The sequence below is a fragment of the Pleurodeles waltl genome, chromosome 11 (assembly GCF_031143425.1).
Source record: "Pleurodeles waltl isolate 20211129_DDA chromosome 11, aPleWal1.hap1.20221129, whole genome shotgun sequence".
Classification (NCBI taxonomy): domain Eukaryota; kingdom Metazoa; phylum Chordata; class Amphibia; order Caudata; family Salamandridae; genus Pleurodeles; species Pleurodeles waltl.
Genome location: NC_090450.1, coordinates 591,968,106 through 591,989,172, shown reverse-complemented (window position 1 = coordinate 591,989,172; position 21,067 = coordinate 591,968,106). Strand labels below are relative to the sequence as shown.

General features: G+C 45.9%; 1 protein-coding gene across 2 annotated transcripts in view; it reads right to left on the bottom strand.

The window, feature by feature from the left end:
* The window catches only part of ADD2 (adducin 2), a 309,265-nt gene extending 288,424 nt beyond the window's left edge, over positions 1–20,841 (bottom strand). Inside the window, exon 1 of one of the 2 annotated variants that reach the window (XM_069214100.1) lies at positions 20,486–20,841. The gene's annotated coding sequence lies outside the window, so the exon portion shown is untranslated. The remainder of the gene's footprint in view (positions 1–20,485) is intronic. The other variant, XM_069214101.1, reaches the window with a different exon arrangement.
* Between the last annotated feature and the right edge of the window lie 226 nt (positions 20,842–21,067).

Genomic DNA, 21,067 nt, shown 5'->3' with positions numbered 1-21,067 from the left:
TGATGTAATGATATCTTGTTTCTTGTTTTATAATCAAGATTGGTATTTCTTGTCAGGACGTTTATAGTTGATTTTTGTGTTCAAATAAAGCATTTATGATAATGAAAGTGTAAAAACAGTCTGCACACTAGAGATTTTATACTTTAGCCAAAAAGAAAGGCAACATTTCTTTGTTGATTTCCCATTTATAAATCCTTAGGCGGCCATAGCCAATTTAATCTGAGCCCCATACTATCTGTGCACAGATGCCAGGTTGGGATGGACGACAGTCTTCCTCGTTCAGCCTCTCCAAACATGTGCTCAAGCATCTGTACACATGTCCATGCATAATCTGCTCAGAGCCTCTTATCCCAGCTGATTAGCAGTGGACCTCATTATAAAAAGTGGACTCTCAAGGGCACAGTTCAAATTCATTTTTAGCAAACACTTACCGTGTGTGAAACTTCATTAGAATGTCTCATTCACAGCAGAGGTCCAATAGCCTGAGGTCCAAAGGCAAATAAAAACTGGGTATTCTCATGGTTCAGAATCTGCTTCCTCACAAAGCCTAAATTAAAGGGGATCCTATCACGATCAAAGGCTATGCAGCTTACATTAGTCTTGTTGCTCATAAGCAAAATTGCAATGCCTACTGTTACATATGTTATACTGAACGTGTTTTCAAGGCCACCTCAAAATGCATTTTATTTTGAATTTAAAAATAATATTTTAATGACCAATATTTTACAGCGCTGCCTAGAAATTGAATGCCAGAGAATGTGTTTTCCCACACGTTATACAAGGCACAGGTTAATTTGTCAAGCTGAAAATATTTTGTGCACACATCCAACCAACCTGTTTGGATGGAGATGAACCACAATATCGAGGTTTATTCGGCTGCCATTTTTATGGGGTGAATTAAGCGACCAAAGAGTTCTTCCACACACCTGTAAGCAGCCAACAGCTCCACTATCACTAACAGAAAAACTTTGCACCTGCTATTTCCCAGAAGTGGTTGGTCTTTAACATCAATCATATCCATTTCTACACTTCTTATATAATAGAACCTGGACTAACATTCTCCCAAAATATACATCTTTCACAGATATTTCCTTGATTGCATGGTGCCTCTATTGCAAGGTAAAACTGTGTCTATCAGTTGCATCAGTTTTGAGATTCTTTGAGGTTTACAAATATTATCTAAGTAATCGCTAACCGCAGTGATTCGCAAACATTTTAAAACCATGACCCAATTTTTCAAAAGAAAATTGTTTGCGACTAATCCATAACGGACATGAAGGGGCGATTTAGTTAATGTAATTAAAGTGTTGTGTGGTAATGCACAGCCATTTACAGACAGCATATTTTGCATTGAAATAACCACTACATTTGCACAGAAATACAGTTTTACTGATAAACATATACTGCACACAAATGATTATGACCCTCATTATGACATTGGCGGGAACTCCCACTTACCTCCTCGCTGACTGCTGCCAACATACCAACGCGGCGGCAGATATCCATTAACCATATTATGACACACAGACCAATCCGTCAGTATTCAGCCACAGACACAAATCCGCCACACCAAAGGTCAGTGATAAAATGGTGGTATCAAAACCCACACCGTTACGCCAACAGAACTACGCCCACCACATTATGACCCACGAACCACCACAGCGGACATTCAATGCCGGTAAACCATTGGCGGTACATACCGCAGCGCTCAAAATGGACACACAGACAAAACACCACCACCTTGGACAATTTGAACACACACCTGACACCCATACACACACCACACCCACACACCCACATTACCCACAACCCTTTACCATTCCAAACCATTGCCAGCAGAGAGACATCAAGACCACAGACACAACCAGAGCCACACACTATACTCACTTATACACCACTCACGCACCCCACATCACACACCCCAACACATTACCAAACACACCCTCGCCTACACACAACACTCATGGCACCACAAAGACACCCACGTTTCACAGAGGAGGAGCTAAGGGTCATGGTGGAGGAAATCATCAGGGTAGAGCCACATCTATTTGGAGCACAGGTGCAGCAGGTATCGATAGCTAGGAAGAAGGAGCTATGGCGGAGAATCGTGGATAGGGTCAAGGCCATGGGACAGCACCCAAGAACTAGGGATGACATCAAGAAGAGGTGAAACGACCTACGGGGGAAAGTACGTTACATAGAAGCAAGACACCAGCTCGCGATCCAGAGGACTGGTGGTGAACCCTCCACCTCCTCCCTAACAACTCACAGCATCCTGAGGGCCTGGCTGGAAGTGGAGGAGGACTGGACTCTGGTAAGTCAACTCTCTACTGATATCACCCCCCCCTACATGCATGCCATCACAAACCTCCACCCTCACTCCTATCACTCCACCACTTCCCACACACCCCTCCATCACATCTCACTTATCCCAATGCCAAGCCCTGCATGCTCTACCAATGCAAAGACACCCCTCACAGCCCTGCATGGACACTCATCCCTAAAGCATGAACACTATAGAGAACTAATCATCCCACCATACACCAACGTACACAAGTTAAAGCTGTCAGGGAAAATCCAACCAAAGAGGGTAAGCCACGTATGCACAATATGTCAGACACAGAAACCATAACGCATCATTTACATCCCCACAGGTACCCCAGCCAATGTCAGCAGAGAGGAGGTGCCAGCAATATCCAGTCCCCCAACAGAAGAGGCCCAAAGTGATGACAGCAACTCTGGTCTTCAGGATCTGGATGACCTACCTAGCCCATCAGGGACCTCTGGACAGCTGGGCCCAGTCACACACCACCACAGAGTCTCCCCTATCGGGAAACACCACCACAGCACCCACCCAGCATACCCACACCTCTGTCCCCATGACACGTCAATCAGTAGTGTGTCTACCTCTACAGGGACCCCAGGCCACACCTCATACCCGAAACAATCATGGGCCTGGGGTCAGTGGCAGTGCGCACACGGTTCAGGGGACAGAGGCACAGGCCAACAGGGAAACTGGGAGGACTGCTGTGCACCAGGGGGAGGACAGGCCCAGGGACCCAACTCTCCAGGAGGCACTTGCAGAGATCCTGGGAGCTTATCAACATTCCCAGGACACAATGGGCCAGATCCTGGACAATGTGCAGGAGAACAGGCGGCTGCAGGAGGGACAGTACCAGAGGATCAGGGAGGACTTGCAGGCCATAAACAACACCCTGGTCTCCATTGCAGGGGTGCGGGCAGACATGACCAATATTATGAGGGAGGCAGTCACACAACAGCTGGCCCCTGCCACTAGCCAGACATCTGAACAGCCTTCCAACTCCACTACCACTAATGGACAGGAGGCCCTGCCACATGATAAACAGGCCACCAGCACACCTCTGCCTGCAGGAGAACCATCCCGCAAACGTTCCCTGTGATCCAGACAGAAGCCAGAGACACTTGCCAAGACCCCTGCCAGGAAATGAGACTCTCCTGATTGTCACCCTTGTGTCCCACCCTGTCACCCTGTCCACCTTGAACTGCCATTGCTCCCCTTCCTATGTCCCCTTGGAGAATGCACCTGTGCTACAAACAGACTGAAACAATACACTGGACTTTCCTCCATCACCACCCCATCCCATTGCACATGCCCCTCTATATTTTAACACTTCAATAAACACCCTTGGAAAAAAAAAAGTTTGGTGTATGTCATGTATATCAAATATGTATTCATTGAAACAGGTACAAACATTGCAATTCAACTGTACAGAAAATGAGCATAGATTAATTACCTGTAGCTGGCTGCAGTGATCACACCAGGAGTATAAGTGAGGTCACCAGCATCTGCAAAATGAACTGCCAGAGGGAACAGTAAGTGGGCATAGAGGTGGGAAATATCAGCATACCAGTGCCACAGAAATTCAAACAAATTTCATTGAAATGGGAAGTAACACTGTCCTACCTGTGAGTCATTGGAAGTATTGTCTGATCACTAATGTTCTGTTGTCCTCATCCTCACTGTCCACAGGGTCCACTGCTGGCACACGGGCATCTCCAGCCTCCTCCTCCTGCAGGAATGGGACATGGAGTCTGAGAGTCAGGTTATGCAACATGCAGCATGCCACCACTATCTGGCAGACCTTCTTGGGTGAGTAGCACAGGGATCCACCTGTCAGATGGAGGCACCGGAACCTGGCCTTCAGGAGGCCAAAGATCCTTTCAATTATCCTTCTGGTTCGCCGATGGGCCCCATTATAACGTTCTTTTGCTCATGTCCTGGCATTCCTCACAAGGGTTAGCAGCCATGAGAGGTTGGGGTAACCAGAGTCACTTGAAATATTGATGGACAACATTTAGCCACACACTATCCCATATGGGCCACACCATACTCATACACCAACATCTACTAGGTGGGAACCAGGGATCACCTATTAGCCACACCTTGTGCCTCTGTAGTAGGCCCATCACATTTGGGATGCTGCTATTCCTCAGGACAAAGGCATCATGCACCAACCCAGGATACTTAGCATTGACGTGGGAGATATACTGGTTTGCCAAGCACACCATCTGTACAATCAGAGTGGAAACTCTTACAATTTCTGAACACCTGTTCGTTCTGGAAAGGGGGGACAAATGCAATGTGTGTTCCATCAATCGCCCCACTTATGTTGGTGATATGTCCCATTGAATAGAACTTGGCCTTCACTGTGGCCAAATCTGGCTATGACATTCCTGCTGCCTAGCCCACTGTCACTTGGAAAGAACCAGTTGCCAGGAAATGGAACACTGCTAGAACTTGCACAAGAGGGGGAATCCCAGTGGGGTGACGGATACCAGATATCAGGTCCGGCTCAAACTGGGCACACAGCTCAGTGATTGTGGTCCTGTCAAATCTATAGGTGAGTATTATGTGCCTGTCCTTCAGTGTTGCCACGTCCACCAGGGGTCTGTTCACAGGGGTATGTCTCCATCTCCTATTCATCTGCAGTGGTAGGAATCCATGGGGTAAACGAGACAGGAGCCGGTCACAAACTGGACACTGGAGCTACAACAGAATTTTGCATGCTGTTAACTTGTAATGGGTCAGTGTGATTTGTCCAGTATGTCCTAATTTCACCAGTGACGGAGCAATTTTCCAGGGCCTGCCCCCCCAAAATGGCATCTGCCTGTCCTGTGTGGAGGGACAGGTGGAAGTGAGGTAATTCCGCTGACGTACGCCGTTGCGGGAGGTTAACATCCTGGTTAACATTGGGCCCTATGGGTTACAGTGTCCAATGGTGACCTACACTGGTGGTGACGGTATGCACCGCCGCGGACGTGACCGCCATTTTCTATCTAATCCCTTACATGCTACCTGATCTTCCACAGGAGAGGACCTACACTGCATGTGCTGCTGTGACCTGTGTCTGGCACCTACCATGGCCCGTGTGACTGGGAAAGGGCCCCAGCCTTCACTTCGGAGGAGTTGGAGAGACTGGTGGATGGGGTCCTACCCCAGTACAAACTGCTGTATGTGCCTCCAGACCAACAGGTAAGTACACTGGGCACGATGCATGTGGCATGAATGCATGGAGTGGTGTGTGTGAAGGCCTCGTGTAGGGGGGGGGGATGTCCTCTGGGTGGCGTATAGGTTGTGTGCTGGGCCAGGAGTGTGCCAATGGTGATGGAAACGGGTATGGTGGGCCATATGTGTAACAGGCAGGACTCTTTAATTCAATTTTCCTGTGTGTATTGCCTTTGCAGGTCAGCGCCCATCAAAAGAAGGGTATATTGCGTGCCATTGCAAAGGAGGTGTGGACCCTGGGGGTTTATGGCAGGCAGAGCACCCACTGTCGCAAACGGTGGGAGGACCTGAGACGCTGGACACAGAAGACAGGGGAGGCCCAGCTGGGGATGGCCTCCCAACAAGCAAGGGGTGCCCGTCGAACCCTGACCCCCCTGATGGCCCACATACTGGCAGTGGCCAATCCTTAGCTGGATGGGCGCTTGAGGACATCACAGCAGCCACAAGGGGGTGAGTACAGTGCCCATCATGGTAGGGTGGTATCCGGGTGGGGGATGTGTGTCAGTGGGTGCCCCTAGGCCAGGCCTGACATTGCAGCATAGGTCCTCTGGTGGCTAGGGTTCAGAAGGGAAAATCTTGCTACCTAGCTCGTAGGCATCCACAACTGGTTAGAGCTGTGTGGGTCCTAGGTGTGCTGCATTCAGCGGTGTGTTCCCCTCCCCATGCCTTGGCTGCTAACTATTTCTCTGCTACTGCTATGGCATATTGCATAGGCCTGTTCCTGTGTGTGAGGGTGCTGTGTATGCCAACGGTGGTGTTGGTGCAGCCATTGACCAAGTGTATCCTTTGTCTCTTCCCCCCATTTCTTTTTTGGCATCCTGTCCTTATGTGCATTAGCATCGTCTGGCAGAGGAGCAGAGTCACAGGCGACGGGGGGAGCTGCATCCCACAGGACCCAGGAGGCATTGTCCACAGATGCTGAGGGCACCAGTGGGATGGAGGGTGAGGGGAGCACCACAGGGGAGACTGGAGGGGACAGTTCTGACACAGATACCTCCTCCGATGGAAGCTCCCTGGTGGTGGCAGACACTTCTGTGACCACCCCAGCTACAGGTTAAGCCGGAACCCCCGTACCAGCACGGCCCTCCCAGCAGCACCTCAGCGAGTTGCCCGTGCCTGCTCACCAGGAGGGTGGGCATCTCCTTCACCCCAGGTACCTCAGGCCTTGCCCCAGTTAGCCCTGCTGCCCTGAGTCAGGAGGCTATTGGCCTCCTCAGATCCATCTCTGTAGGGCAGTCAACCATTGTGAATGCCGCCCAGGGGCTGGCAGCCCAGATGCAACAAACGAATGCATTCCTGGAGGGCATTCACACTGGATTGGCGGCCCAACAGAGATCGATTCAGGCTCTGGCCTCCTCTTTGATGTCAGCCATGGTCCCTGTTTCTACCCTCCCCCTCCAACTTCCACTGCCCAGTCTCATTCTCCTCAACCCCAACCCATCCCAAGCACACAGGCAGACGAGCATGCACACAAGAGTGGTACAGGCACCACACTTCATCCCACAGGCACTCACACAAACACCATCCAGATGCAGACACCCCAACATCCACTATTCCCACTGTCTCCCCCTCCTCCACCACCTCCCACCCAGTTCCGTCCACACTCACACCTGCATGCACTACATCATCATCCACTACCAGCATCATCCCCACACCAAGCAGAGCACACACCTCACTGGCAGACACCTCCACAACAGCCATGCACACATCCCGTGTGTCCTCCCCCACTGTGTCTGTCCCCCCAAGGTACACAAACACAAGCACTCAGACACCCAACAGCCATCCACCTCACAACAGCATACAGGCCATGCACCTGCACCCAAATGCAGCAGACAGACACCTCCACCAGCCACTCCCTCTTCCTCCACTCCCATTCCTTCTCCCTCTTCCCGCCCCAATGCCCCTAAAGAAAACTGTTCCTATCCACCATTGACCTCTTCCCTACCACTCCTACCCATCCTGCACATATGGGCAGGGTAGGAAGAACCCAGCCAAGCACCTCAGCCACACAGTCCACAGGCCCAGTCATCACCACACCCACTTGTGGTGGAAAAGGATCCAGGCCACATGTCCTGAAGGTGAAGGAGACTGCACCAGCAGGCAAGAAGGGAAAGGAGCCTGCATTAGCAGGCAAGAACGGAAAGGAGCCTGCCCCAGCTGCCAGGAAGACAAAGGAGCCTGCACCAGCAGCCAAGCAGGTAAAGGAGCTTGTCCCAGCTGCCAGGAAGATAAAGGAGCCTGCACCAGCAGGCAGGAAGACCAAGGGGCCTGGGGCAGGAACTGTGATGAAGCCCCCACCACCAACCATGGTTGTGCAGCTGTCAGAGGTTACAGGGGATGGGCAGGAGTCTCCCCCCACCAGCAGCACCACCACTGTGCAGCCGCCACTGCCGGCGGACGGTATGTAATCCTGCCTCCATGGGCTGCGGTGCGGCCTGCCCCCTGCAAAGCCAGGTGGTATGACACCCATATGAGAGACTGACCTTGCATTCCCCAGGATCAATAGCACAGGGCAGGTTGCCCACTCTAGAACCAGTTGGTAAGACACCCACATGCTCCACACACCCCAGGATCAAGAACAGGGCACAATGCCCCCTCCATAACCAGTGGATAAGACACTCACATGCCCCACACTCCCCCGGATCAAGGACAGGGCACGATGCCCCCTCCAGAACCAGTGGGTGAGACACCCACATGAGACTCTGACCTTGCACGCCACAGGGTTTGTTGCCCCCTCCAGAACCAGTGGTCTTGTAACATCTCCCGGCTGAGGTGCCCCCGTGCCCCCGAGGTGCCTGCCCATTTACCAACTGATGCCCCTGCAGTGTTCTCTGCGTGTTGAAGCAGGTGACATGTATGGCCTTTGGCCTGTGGCCATGTGGACTACCCAAATAGTGGACTGAGCTGTGTCCCTTTTTCTGTACATATGTATATATTATCTTGCCTAACTTATTTTTCATGATGTGTTGATCTCATTACATTCACTTTTGCGAAATCGTTTTGTCATTGCATTATTCATCCAAGTTACAGGGTAAAACTGTTTTTGTAATGCAGCTGACTGTGTGCATGGTGTGTGTGTTATGCATGCTTGTGTCACTCTTTTTCCTCCCCTCCTCCCTTTTGTGCTGGGCTGCTCTACTCACCGTCGTCATCTTCGCCAGCATTGGTGTTCGTGGTGGATCAGAACGTAGAAGATCATGGGGAAGACATGCAGTTCAGGCTCCATGGCAGCGTGGTTGTTCCCTGTGTCTCCAATGGTGAGTCCTTTCCCTTCTGAGCTCAGTTTCCGCCGGGCTTTTGATGACATTGGTACCACCAAAAGGTGGCGGTTTTCTGGGTCATAATATGGTGGGAAGAACATTGACTTCCACCTGGCTGTAGGCGGCTACCGCCATAGTGACTGTTGTTTCCGCCCTGGCGGTCGGTGTGATACATTGGCTGTCTTTCGGAGATCTTTCCACCATGGTCATAATTTGGCGGTAGTTACTGCCGGCCTGTGGGCGGTATTACCGCCACTTTAACACCAACCACCAGGGTCGTAATGAGGGCCAATGTGTGGAAATCGGGTTTCAGGGAATATGTATCATCTGCACAACACCAAGCAAAGTGTTTTGGTCCTATAAAAATATTTTTCCATCACATTCAAGAATTGTTAAATAAATGTGCTTCAATTTTGCTTTCCTAACTGCTAAATGTGTACTGTTAATTTACACATATCTGCATTTTGTTGTGTTACAAAAGAATGGCATCCTACAGTCTTTCCTTTCACACTCCCTGTAACACAACAAAATTGTCACATAATTCACTTTAATGTTATGTTTCTGATTACAAAGTTGTAAACACCAATCCCCATGTTACAAAACGTAAGCAACAATTTGTTAGAAGACACAGCCTAACGTCTGACCTGTCTCTGAAGTGCAGCAAGTGTGACAAGATAAATACAGAATTTGAAGGCAACGTTATTTATTGCCTGAACTTTCATGAGCCCCCAAAAATCGTCTCAGAACCCACCAATGGGCAGAGACCCACAGTTTGGAAAACACTGACTTGTTGTATTGAGTGGCAATATATTGCTTGAAGTAGTCATTATTTATCTCAGCTGCTAACAAGGCAGATATCAGTGAGTTCTCAATAATAATGATTGAGTGTGTGGTGTACAGGAAATAGGCTTATTAGTACTATAAGCACTACTTCTTATAAAGACGCTTTTCTTTGGTACTATCTTGTAACTGTTTCATAGCTGTGCATTGTAATAATGTGTTGTCTTACTCCAGTTGCCACACCAGCTGAGAAAGGGGAGATATGTATTTGTTTATGAAGGCTAATAAGTCAGTAAAAATAAGCAACCTATTTAAATTCGGTCCAATGTGATGCATTTGATGTGCTGTGTGCTCTAAATAAGATGAGTAAATTAATTTAAAGCTAAATAAACAGGATTAGGAGATGGCACAGGTATTCTCAGGGACTATTTTATCATTACTCAGGGAGAAAACCTTCATTCACCTCTGCACTTCAGTCGTGACCCATCAGAAAAAAATCATCTTGTGAAAGTGTCCTTGAATCCTATTGGCCCTCCTGTGTGCAGGGATATCTATTCAGTCCCCTCAGATTCCTTTCCTGATTTAATTATAAGCAGAACAGATGGAAACTATGTTGTTATCTATGCTATGTTATCTAACATTTGTATAGCACACAAGTGGCACTAATTTTACATTGTGGCATTAAAAACTACCCCAACAGTCACAGGTGGACCTGTGTGTTTAGTATCGAAACGTGGTTGTAGTATATCATATGTTGAAAGTTGTGTGCGGTGTTTGAGGCCCTGGCACATGGTCTAGTCACGTTATGCTGCTGGTTGTCTCATGCATGCAAACCTTTCTTATATATTTAATAACTGTACGTATCTCACAGGCCTAGAGGTATGTTAACAGTGTTTGTGCACTGAAAGGCGCTGAGTGATTGTGAAAACAATAGTTATTCTAGGACTAACTATGCTTCTTAAATTAGTTTCTCAAGCTGTCTAACAGAGCTTAAATATGCTAATTTGTACGGACGTTTTGTCTTGCTCATGTTATGAAACAGAGATCTTTCCATTTTCTTCTGCATTATAACTACAAATCTGCTGAAAGATTGATCTTGTGTTAATTCTGCAACATTAGAATTAACAAGGATACAACACTATGGCTTCTTCATACTTCTTAACAGGCCAGTAGAAGCCTGGTCTTTTGTCCGGTAAATGTAGATGAGTGGAAAAGATCGCACACTTGCTCTATAGATCAACTGCCATACAGACGTGTTAGCATTACATGACTCTTCAGATATTATGCTAAATAAATAAGGCAAGCTCCAAGCCAGATAAATATCATTAGAGAATTATACTAGTAGGTTAGGGATGTGTGACGAACAGTGATTGAGGGGTATCTAGCTATCACCATAATCTCCATTTTTAGTTGCTGGGATGTTTATGATGATTCTTATAAACATGATTTATACTGAAATATAACAAAATAAATTATAATGCACTACAACATACCCTTGTGAGTGTACTAATTCTGAGGTTTGCTTTGAGGTTCTGCTGTATCACCTGCACTTGTAAGGGGGTCTCTTCTGATCTCTTTTCTTTCCTCTGAAAAGGTCATAATTTTATTTTGGGGTCAGGAAAGCGACTAGGTGTGACCCCAAAAATCTAGTGGCAACCCGACAGTGCACCCAAAATGGGGCATGACTCCAATAAGCCCATAAGATTTCGGTAACTCCAAAATTTCAGTCATAAACAAATTAATCGAGCATCATCTGGAAGTGTTTTAAAATCTTCTACGGATTCATTCAGGATGCCCCCTTGTCCAAATGGGTTTGTGAGGCGCACACCACTTACAAAGTCTAGTACCTGCAACTGGAGTATCAATTTCAGAACCTTTGTAAAAATGGCTGTATATAGTAGTAGAAATATCTGAAAAACGTGTTCCACCCTTTTTAATATGTCAAACAGGAAGGGGATTCCCCGTAGTACAGGGTGAAATTAACTTTTGGGAGGTGCAGGTAGTAGCAAAACCTCTCTGTATGAATGAGGTGTTTTATTTATGAATCAAAACAAAAGCTGAAGATGCAGCTGGACTTTTCACTAAATATGCCACTACAGATCCGCCAGCGCAGTATGATTTGTAAAGATACGGTGAGATGCATCTGATAAGCACTGAGCAGACGACTGTTTTAGAAGGCTACCTCATGTAATACAGACCGTGTATCTAGAAACATTAGCACTGTCAAAGACAAACATGGTCAATTGTGTCTCTAATTCCACCACACAAATTAAATTACATCAGGCAAGAGAGGTCACAAGGATTTATTGGAAGTTCAGGCAACACGGGCTGCAACAGCAAGGTACAGAGATGACACACCTACACATGCTCAAGCCTCTGCCTTTAATCCATAGACTCTTAATGTAAATGAATCTCTAGACCTAGCACCAAGATACCCTAGAAATGGTCAAAGTGCCATTTACAAAAACCAAATAGAAATACAATTTGTGTGGGGTAGGATGAGGGTACACCATTTCAAGCTGAGAGGATTTTGTAGTGAGCCAGAACGGCTTTTAAATCTGCTTGACGCGACAATGTCCCATTATTAGTTATTTCCAAATGTTGCATGTGACCATTGGATAGTTGGGACCCCAAGCATCACAAGTGTCATTCTGGCTTAAGGATATGCTTGAGTTGGGGGGGGGGGACAGAAGAACATCACCTACTCCTTTCTCGTACTGATGAAAAAGCTGCTGAGGATGTGCTGGCTTGGGGGCTCATACTAGGCTTAATAGTGGTGAGGATTCAGACCCGGACGCTTGCTTCGGAGATGAGGAGTGGCACTTGTGTGCATCAAGTTGGTATGTACAGGAGCTGTGGCTGACAAGTGTTGCTTTGATGTACTTGCACTAGACTAGCTTTATGACTTGGTATATGTTGTACTGTATTCCACACTATGGGGGTTATTCTAACTTTGGAGGAGTGTTAATCCGTCCCAAAAGTGACGGAAAAGTGACGGATATACCACCAGCCGTATTACGAGTTCCATAGGATATAATGGACTCGTAATACGGCTGGTGGTAAATCCGTCACTTTTCCGTCACTTTTGGGACGGATTAACACCTCCTCCAAAGTTAGAATAACCCCCTATGTATCCTCATGCTAAGCTACCTTACCATGTACAGAGAGACTAAAAACTGGAGACTGTTGCAGTACCTTATTGTGCGATGGAGCACCTGTAAATGGATCCTTTGCACTGCTTGTTTTTGTTGTTTTGCATGGAAAACTAATGAAACAAAGTTTAAAAAACAGTTATTTCTATGTTACCATGGTGCTAGGTCTAGAGATTCACTAACACACACACAAATACATCAACGTAGCAGGAAGTTGCTAAAGTTGAGGAAATCACAAGGGCCCAGATTGATCAAAATGTGATGCAACACAACTTGCTCTGCTGCGTGAAATGGAAAGGACAGGAATGAGCCATACCTATTAAAATAGGATGCATTCTTGCTTTCTCCTTACGCTAGATGACATGGTGCAGCTTAGCGCCAATGCAGGAAAAGTGAACTTATAACACATACTCTACTAAACACCACACATTAATATACAAATATATACACACAAAACTGCCTTTTATTTTAAAAAAAAAAAGTGAGGTGTTGTAACATTGTCTTTTATTAAAAGAAAAGCAGGGAGGATTGTCCCTTTGTGACATTGAAAAGGTTTTATGCTCCCCGCAACAGGGCTTGCTGCAATTGTTATGTCCACTAAACAGTTGCAGGCATTTATCAATGTGCAGGCATTACCTGTCAAATCTGGTTTCCATTATCTATATAGCCTGAACATAAAAAACGTCTCACCACAACGAACATAGGTGAAGGATGCACATTGATGGGCCTATAACTCACAATTGCAGTAGATCATAAAATCCTCTTCAAGTGCCTGCTGTTGCCTGGAGGACCTTAAGTCACACCAAGACAAGTTTGGCTGTTTTGCCTTTGCAGTTAATCCCATCATTTGCAGAGTTCTCGGAAGTTCCACATTTCCTCACAGAACATTTGTTTGTGAAAATAAATACCTATTTTTTTCAATTGTACAGCCCTAACTAGACACAGAGTTTAATGAGTAATTAGTTGTGCTACAGGTTATCTTTGTACTAACATTCCTGCCTGTGCTAGAGTAAAGCCATGACGGCTAGATTTGCTACCCTTAAGAGTCAGATGTACAAAGGGAATAACGTGGTTATCTAACTGAAATGCAATACTATTTAAGGTCCTAGGATTGTAATCTGAAATATGGAGTAGGGAATATCATACTTTAATATCGGTATACACTGGGAACAAAAATATTAAAAAGCAAGTTCATGGAGCGAAGTAGGTTTGCTATTCTAAGCTCAACATCAACGTATCTTGAATTCTATAGATCATATACAGATCTCCACTCACAATTGCGGTACATGGGACGCCGGACCAGCGAGTCGGGGCTCGAATACGGCCGCCACCGCCTCCTATTACATTCGAAACCTTCACCACGGTATTGATGAAAGGACGAGCCACTCTGGACCGGTAGTGCATACAATCTTCTCTATTCCGGAGAACACAACACGCAAACACGTTCCAACCACTTCCTGGTCGTGTTCACATCACCCAGGGTTCAACACTCCCCTCCTTATCTACGTCATCATTTTTTGCAGAAACTCAAATCAGGCTATTTTGCGTGTATCTTGCTTCATAGAAATCAACAATGCCATCGCTTGGAGGCAGAAAGTACAAAAAAAGAAAGACATCAGTGAATACGAAATCAACCAAACAGCACTTACAGTGCAACTGCTGCCCTATAGATTTCAACACTGTCACAGGTGTGAATGTTTCTATTTTTACATTTAACTATCACGCTGAGTGGCATAATCATTGCAGGCTCTTTGAGACACGTCTCTGCTCGCCTTTTAATATTATAAATGATTGGTCCTATTCAGGTAAAGTAGCCCAGTTTTCTAACCACCATTTGCTAAGTGTACACCATCGCCCCCTTTTTTTATTCCAATACTGCATATATAGGGAAAAGCTTAAACTTTGAAATTGTGTGGTTAGAGTGAATTCTGATATCAAACAGCAACCGTATAATCTTAAATTATAAAAACTGACCATCAATCATTATATATATCAAATATGTCTGTCAATACTTCTGTCTTACATTCCACGTTTATGATACTAAAGTATATAAATATTCCCTACTTTATATTCAGGACCTACACCAGATTCTAGGACTCCAAATGTAAATCACAATAACCACTGAATGAGCCAGAATCTAGAGAAAAGGCCTCATATACGCAACACAGACACATAGTATGGCACACAAGATGGTGGACCGGTTTCACAGGGTTAAGACCATTTCAGAGTCCCTGATCTTTGAAACAGCACTAAGTCTGCAACTTAGAGAATCAGTAGGAGTTTCACCCTTGTTTACTTTGGGGACCGTATTATGCATTTAGTTAAGACGAATTCCAGCTCTGGAACAAAGAACCGTCCAAAACGTATTTGATTACCCTGACACCACTGTTACCTTTTCTGCCAAGTAACAGCTTAACGTCAATTGAGAAAACCTGGCACTCTTGGAATTGCTGGTCTGCTCCTCTACTGGTACCTGTCTCTGGAACTATTTGTTGTTCTTACCCTCTTGGTGGACAGGAAGTGGGTCAACGATGAAGATACCCACAGCAGGATATCTTTCCTGCCTTTCTCCAGTGCACATCCCTCTGATAAGCGTTGCTTCCCCTGCCCCTGACCTGTAGAAATGTCCAAAAAGTTGTACCCTACAATGGTTGACTGATAATTGCACTTAAATATGCCACACCTTTACATTGGCCCTGGCTTCTTATCAGTGCCACCAGCTGTAGATAAATATTAGCACTCTAGGGCCCGAAGGCTGTATTTGGTTTGGACAGCTCTGAGGCTCAGGACCTTGAGGTGCCATACTAAGACGGCTAGAACCAAGGTTATGAGAATCCAGAACCCCAAAGAACCAACGACTGGAACATGCCTGGAGAATAAATTGAGGAGCATGCCCAAGCTGGATGTGATGAAATCTATGAAGAACAAGATCTGCATCAGCAAAACAGAGGAATTGTCAGATTAATCAAAGGACTCTTGCCCCTTGGCCTGCCCAGAATTTATGAAAGCCTGGGAACAACACAAGGGGTTTCACCCTTCATTCTAGGTTCAGATAATGTCACCTATTTGGCTTGAGTTGGTCTCTTCTGTCCAAATCTGTTTCAACTATTGCCGTTTACTGTACGTTCAGGAGATACCATCATTTAGAGGTGTGCTGTAGATTTAACCCTAATCAGGTTGCTCCACTTTTTCCTTTATAGATGATACCAACAGAGTAGGAGAACCCAGGCGTCACAAACTGGACATTTTAACCAGCTCTTCAGAAGGTGCTGGCCCCTAAATGTGTGAGTCTCTTTGGTGACGACAGCACAACACCAATGCACAACAGTCCAGTAGCAACTTAATGTACTGGGACCTGGAGAAAAGGTGCGACACACTGTGCCCTATTGGGTTGGGTTGGGGGGGCATCTGGTACGCTAGTAGGTTGCAATGGATACAAAAGGAATGTTTGTGATTTTCCTTATTGTAGCGTACGGCAAACACTCATTTGTGAACTGTTTGCAACTAGACAAACCCAGCAGTAGTGAGGTATGAAAGCTTACACCACAAGTCAATTTGTAGACATGGCTCCGTATGCATGGCATGGTGACAGCTGACCAGTGAAGCCACGCCTAAAATGAAATTTTGCTAAAATTTAAATTTATATGCGCAGCTGCTTTAAAACCACATTTCTTAAAAGCTGTTATATACATTGTTTGTGTTATGCTCCACCCAGAAGTATTTCTCTCATCTCATTCTATTGGCTGTTTGGTGCATTTATGCATCTTCTAGAAGTGCTTCTTTTGAAGGGCATGAAGGATTATTTTACATCTGAAAAGTACACTCAGCCAATCATATGGTTTAGCACATTAAATCATTTATCTCTTGTAAGCATTACATGCAGAAAGCAACACTGCTACTTTATCCTAGCACTGGTGAAGTGAAATTTAATTTGTGCTTGCAACATGCGCAAACATTATTTGTCTGTATGTACTTTTATAGCACATCCCCGCCTATGTCCTACGCCAACTTCAAACTACCCAGAACTCTGCCACCAGACTCATCCTGAACATCCTGGGAAATAACCACATTTTCCACACCTCAACAAGCTCCACTGGCTCTCAGTCCAGGAAACATTTAAGTTCAAGCTACTCATCCACGCCTACAAAGCTCTCCACAACATCAGCCCGCGTACCTAAACCACTGCCTCAACTTCAACCCACCCACCCACCCACGAGGTGCCGCTAATATGCGTTCCAGGCAAGAGCACACCTCCCTTGCATCAGTGGCGTAATGAAACTTGAGGGGGCACTGCTGCAAAGTACAAGGAGGGGGCCACCTCCTCCCCAGCCCCCCACCTATCAGTTTTGCTGAAAGGGCCCCCTGGAATTCACCCCCAGCACTGCGGGGACTTATGCCACACCACTGCTTCACCTCAAGAAGGTCAGAAGCAGAGGATGCACCTTCTCATAACTCACAGCCAAGACCTATAACAACCTCCTGCAACATCTCAGAACCTCCCCCTCTCTCATGGACATGCAAAGGAACCTCAAGACATGGCTCTTCCAGATGAAACGGGGTGAGGAGGAGATCAAGCCTATCAGGCCTGCCCTACTCTGCATCGGAATACCCTCACAGGTGATTAGCCATGCTCTACAAATCCACAAAACATAACATTAAATATAGTCCTGCTAGCTTTGCCAATGTACATCTTGTTGCATTTGATCTCCTTTTCCTTGCAAACGTACCATTGTGTCTGCAAAAAATCTAGACTGTATTGTACAAAAAACATACTTACAAGCATTTATACCCAGGAGAAAGTAGCAACTTAAATTCCTGTGCCTCAACATCTCCTAAGATTTATATGGGTTTATACAGTTGTTGGTAGTTTACACAATAGGCACAAATCAAGCAAGAGGCTAGGTCTCAGGTCTCACATTCCTTATGATACAGGAGTGAGAAAGTGCATCAGCGTCAATCACAGCAATGTGAAGCTTCTGCGTGTGACATGCAAGTTTTAGTGAGCAGCAGTAGTTCAAGAGTGTGATTTTTGCAGATTCGGGAAGTCCAAGTTAACATACAAGGTACATTGTCCTGAGGCAGTAGACAAAGGAAGGCTTAGTAGTAAAATCCTTCAATGTATGTTGAGCCTGTGTTGCTTTGTCCACAAAAACTCCAACATGCATGAACAAGAGAAGAATTTAACCAAGATCTTACCTAAATAAGGTCTGTCCAAAAAACATTTATGTTACCTAAAAAGAAGCTGTTCGAAATATGTTTCAAAGTCAACTTGTTTTGTCCTGTTTCCACTTGTGACGCCCACTGTTGCTGAAATGATTCATGCCAACCAGTGAAAACATGGCAGGGTAGTTTACTTCACATGCAGCTCTCAGAAGCTGAATTAAAGCTACTGGTACCTTAGAAGAAACAGGTGATGCTATTTTTCCTAAGTGCTTCCTTGGAAACCATAGGCTTTGGGAATGAAAATCACAACGAAATACTACTGTTGATTTAATACAACTAGTATGCATTGGTGCCCCTTTGGCATAGAGAAACACCTGGCACACACTTAGAGAAAAGGCATTTACTTGTACAGGTGACGACAAACATTTGGATAAAAGGATGTCAAAGGACGAACAGTATATTAGAAACCTGTCACATTTGTATCTAGAATCAGTGGTCAAATTGCATTAAAAAAAAACATGAGATCCTGCGTGCTAAGGAGACAGGGTCAGTAAGCATGGGAGGGAGGGAGGAAGGGTGTGGCAAAACTGAACAAAATATTCTTCAACTATTCTGTTGGTCTTTCATCTTCAGGTAGCTGTACATATAATAATGTACACCTTAATTGAAATATAAATGCAAGTTAAACTAATCAGTGGCAAATGCACTCCACAGCTCAGCTGGCAACACATAATATCTCTCAAAAAAAGAATAGATCTTTGCCATTAGGAAGCTTCAATTGACTCCATCAATTAAAGTCAAAACTGGCTTCCAAGCAACCTTTACATTTGCAGATTAACCAACTGAACATCTTTACATTTAGTTCAGGCAGTAGGCACCCTGGCAAAACGACATGTTTGTTTAGCTGTCTATCCTTCAATCATCTTCACAGCACAGGAGACTCCCTCCCTTCCACTTGAGCTGAAGTATCTCGACTGTTTGAATTAACCATCCTGGGACACTTGTCTTTTAGCAAAAGGTAGGGGAACTGTTTTTGATAAATCAAAAAAGTATGTGCACGTCGTGCGACACACATCCTACTCACTTTGACCTCCAGGTACAGAAGTACCTCTAAAGTCAACTTATAGACATGCTCGTACTGATCATGCCGAGAGCAATCGACTCTCCTCCATCCTTGCTAGCCTTCCAGAAGTACCCGCTGGAATGGAAATTTCCTGATTTCAGTATAGGCCAGAACATCTCTGAGCACAGTCATCTTAAGAATTTAAGGACCCCAGGCATAATATATTGTGGCGTCCCCGGTTCAAAACAACTTTTCATTTTATTTCCCAGTTTGTTATTTTAAGGCCTCGAGTGGGAAACAATTTTGAATTCTATGTGAAACTTTCCTGAAACAGTATCACTCAGAAACAACTTAAGTCTTGCCCGGGGCCCAAAATCCTAAAGATTACAGTGGCTAGAGAGACACAGAGTTAAGAGGTAGTGGTAGGCTAGAGGAATAAATGTGAGGCGGAGAGAAATAGATGTGAGGCGGAGAGAAAAATCACTCTCCCTTAGAAAGTGGGGGAACTGGGCGATTTTTAATTTTGCCTATGACTTTAAACGTCTATGTCCCCAGAATGAAAAATAATTGGTGCCATGTAAATAACTCGCTCTGCAAATGTAACCACATCAATGCGGTGGTAAAATAAATCTATAGCACTGCCGTCATCTGTTGTGAGTCTTTGGGCGCTATTGCTATTTGAGCTGCTGTACTGCGGACATGTGAGTGCAGCATCATTTCACAGCAGCAACGGTGGGCAACAGGGGAAGGCTATGGTTATTGCCATTTGATCACTGATGTAAACACCTAGGAGGTTCACAACGCGCACAGCCTTGCTCCACATAAACACGTTTCATCATGCTGCTCCCAGGAGGAGCCATTCCGGGTACCCGTTAACTGTGTACAGCGTTGTAAACCGCAGGGAATCCGCGAGCCAAAGCCGTCGCCCTGATGCACACGAGGATGGACGGTGTTTAAAATCCGCCTCCACCCACGGCCGCCTGCTTCCCTGCGGGGATCTGCCACCCCTGGTACCACCGGCCTCTCCAGCCGCCTCGCCCACTACCCCTGGCTCCGGGAGCAGCAGGGCGATGGCCAGAGGGTTTTCTGTCATTTTGCCAGTTTCCAAAGGTATTAAATCCCATGTCAAAGCGAGATGGCCAAGAGGGACGACGCATTTACAGAGATAAACACGGTAACGCGCGCCCACTGGTGGCCGCCCAGAAGGCCTGCAGGCAGGATCAGCGGTAGCACTCGCACAAAAGAGGCAGGTTACTGTACAAATGATGTCCACCACCATTAGGAGAATGAAGGGCGCTGACAAAAGATACCACCAACTGAGATGGACCTTTAACCGATACCACACATACAACAAGACGTGCACATTTCAGAGAGGCCCCTTCACGTTTAATGTAATGCCCCCCATCCCACCTCGCCGCCGACTTCGTACGGTTACTCATTTGCGTTCTCCACAAAAAAAGATTACCGTTCACACGCCCACGCGCAAAATGTACACAGTGCGATTACCGAGTATGCATACCTGGCGGAGGGCTGAGGCCTGTGATATTCTCCCCCAGATACACTGTCTACTGTATTTCCATAATTGCGATGTCGCTGTATCTTCACACATTCCAGAAGGAAACACCTCTCCCGGTACGGCCCGACTGCTGCTGGGCGTTGGCAAACAAAAGGCTGAACGCAACGGTACAGGGCTCGCCTCCTCCTCCCCCGCCCCACACCACCAATCCAGTCGTCAAGCTATTCCCAGCAGGCTGGCTACGGGAATATGAAGCAGCATCTCCGATGCAAAGCGGTAAAAGGCACCCGAATCAGACAGGGAAGATGGAATTGTCATTTTTCTGCCCGACCCCTCTATTTCAAATCTACTTCAATTTCAAATCGCATTTAAAAAATATGCATCGGTTGGCTCCTTTTTATGGAACATGCACCGCATGACAGACACGATATATTCCACAGCAAAACTAAGTTGACAGCGTGATTTCAAAAAATTAAAAAACACAAAAGAGAAAGCAAGCTTGTTTTAAAATTTTTTTTTATTTTAGACAGCAAGTTAAAGGTTTAGTGTTTGAGAGAAAATGTGACTAAATAAAACAAGAGGGGA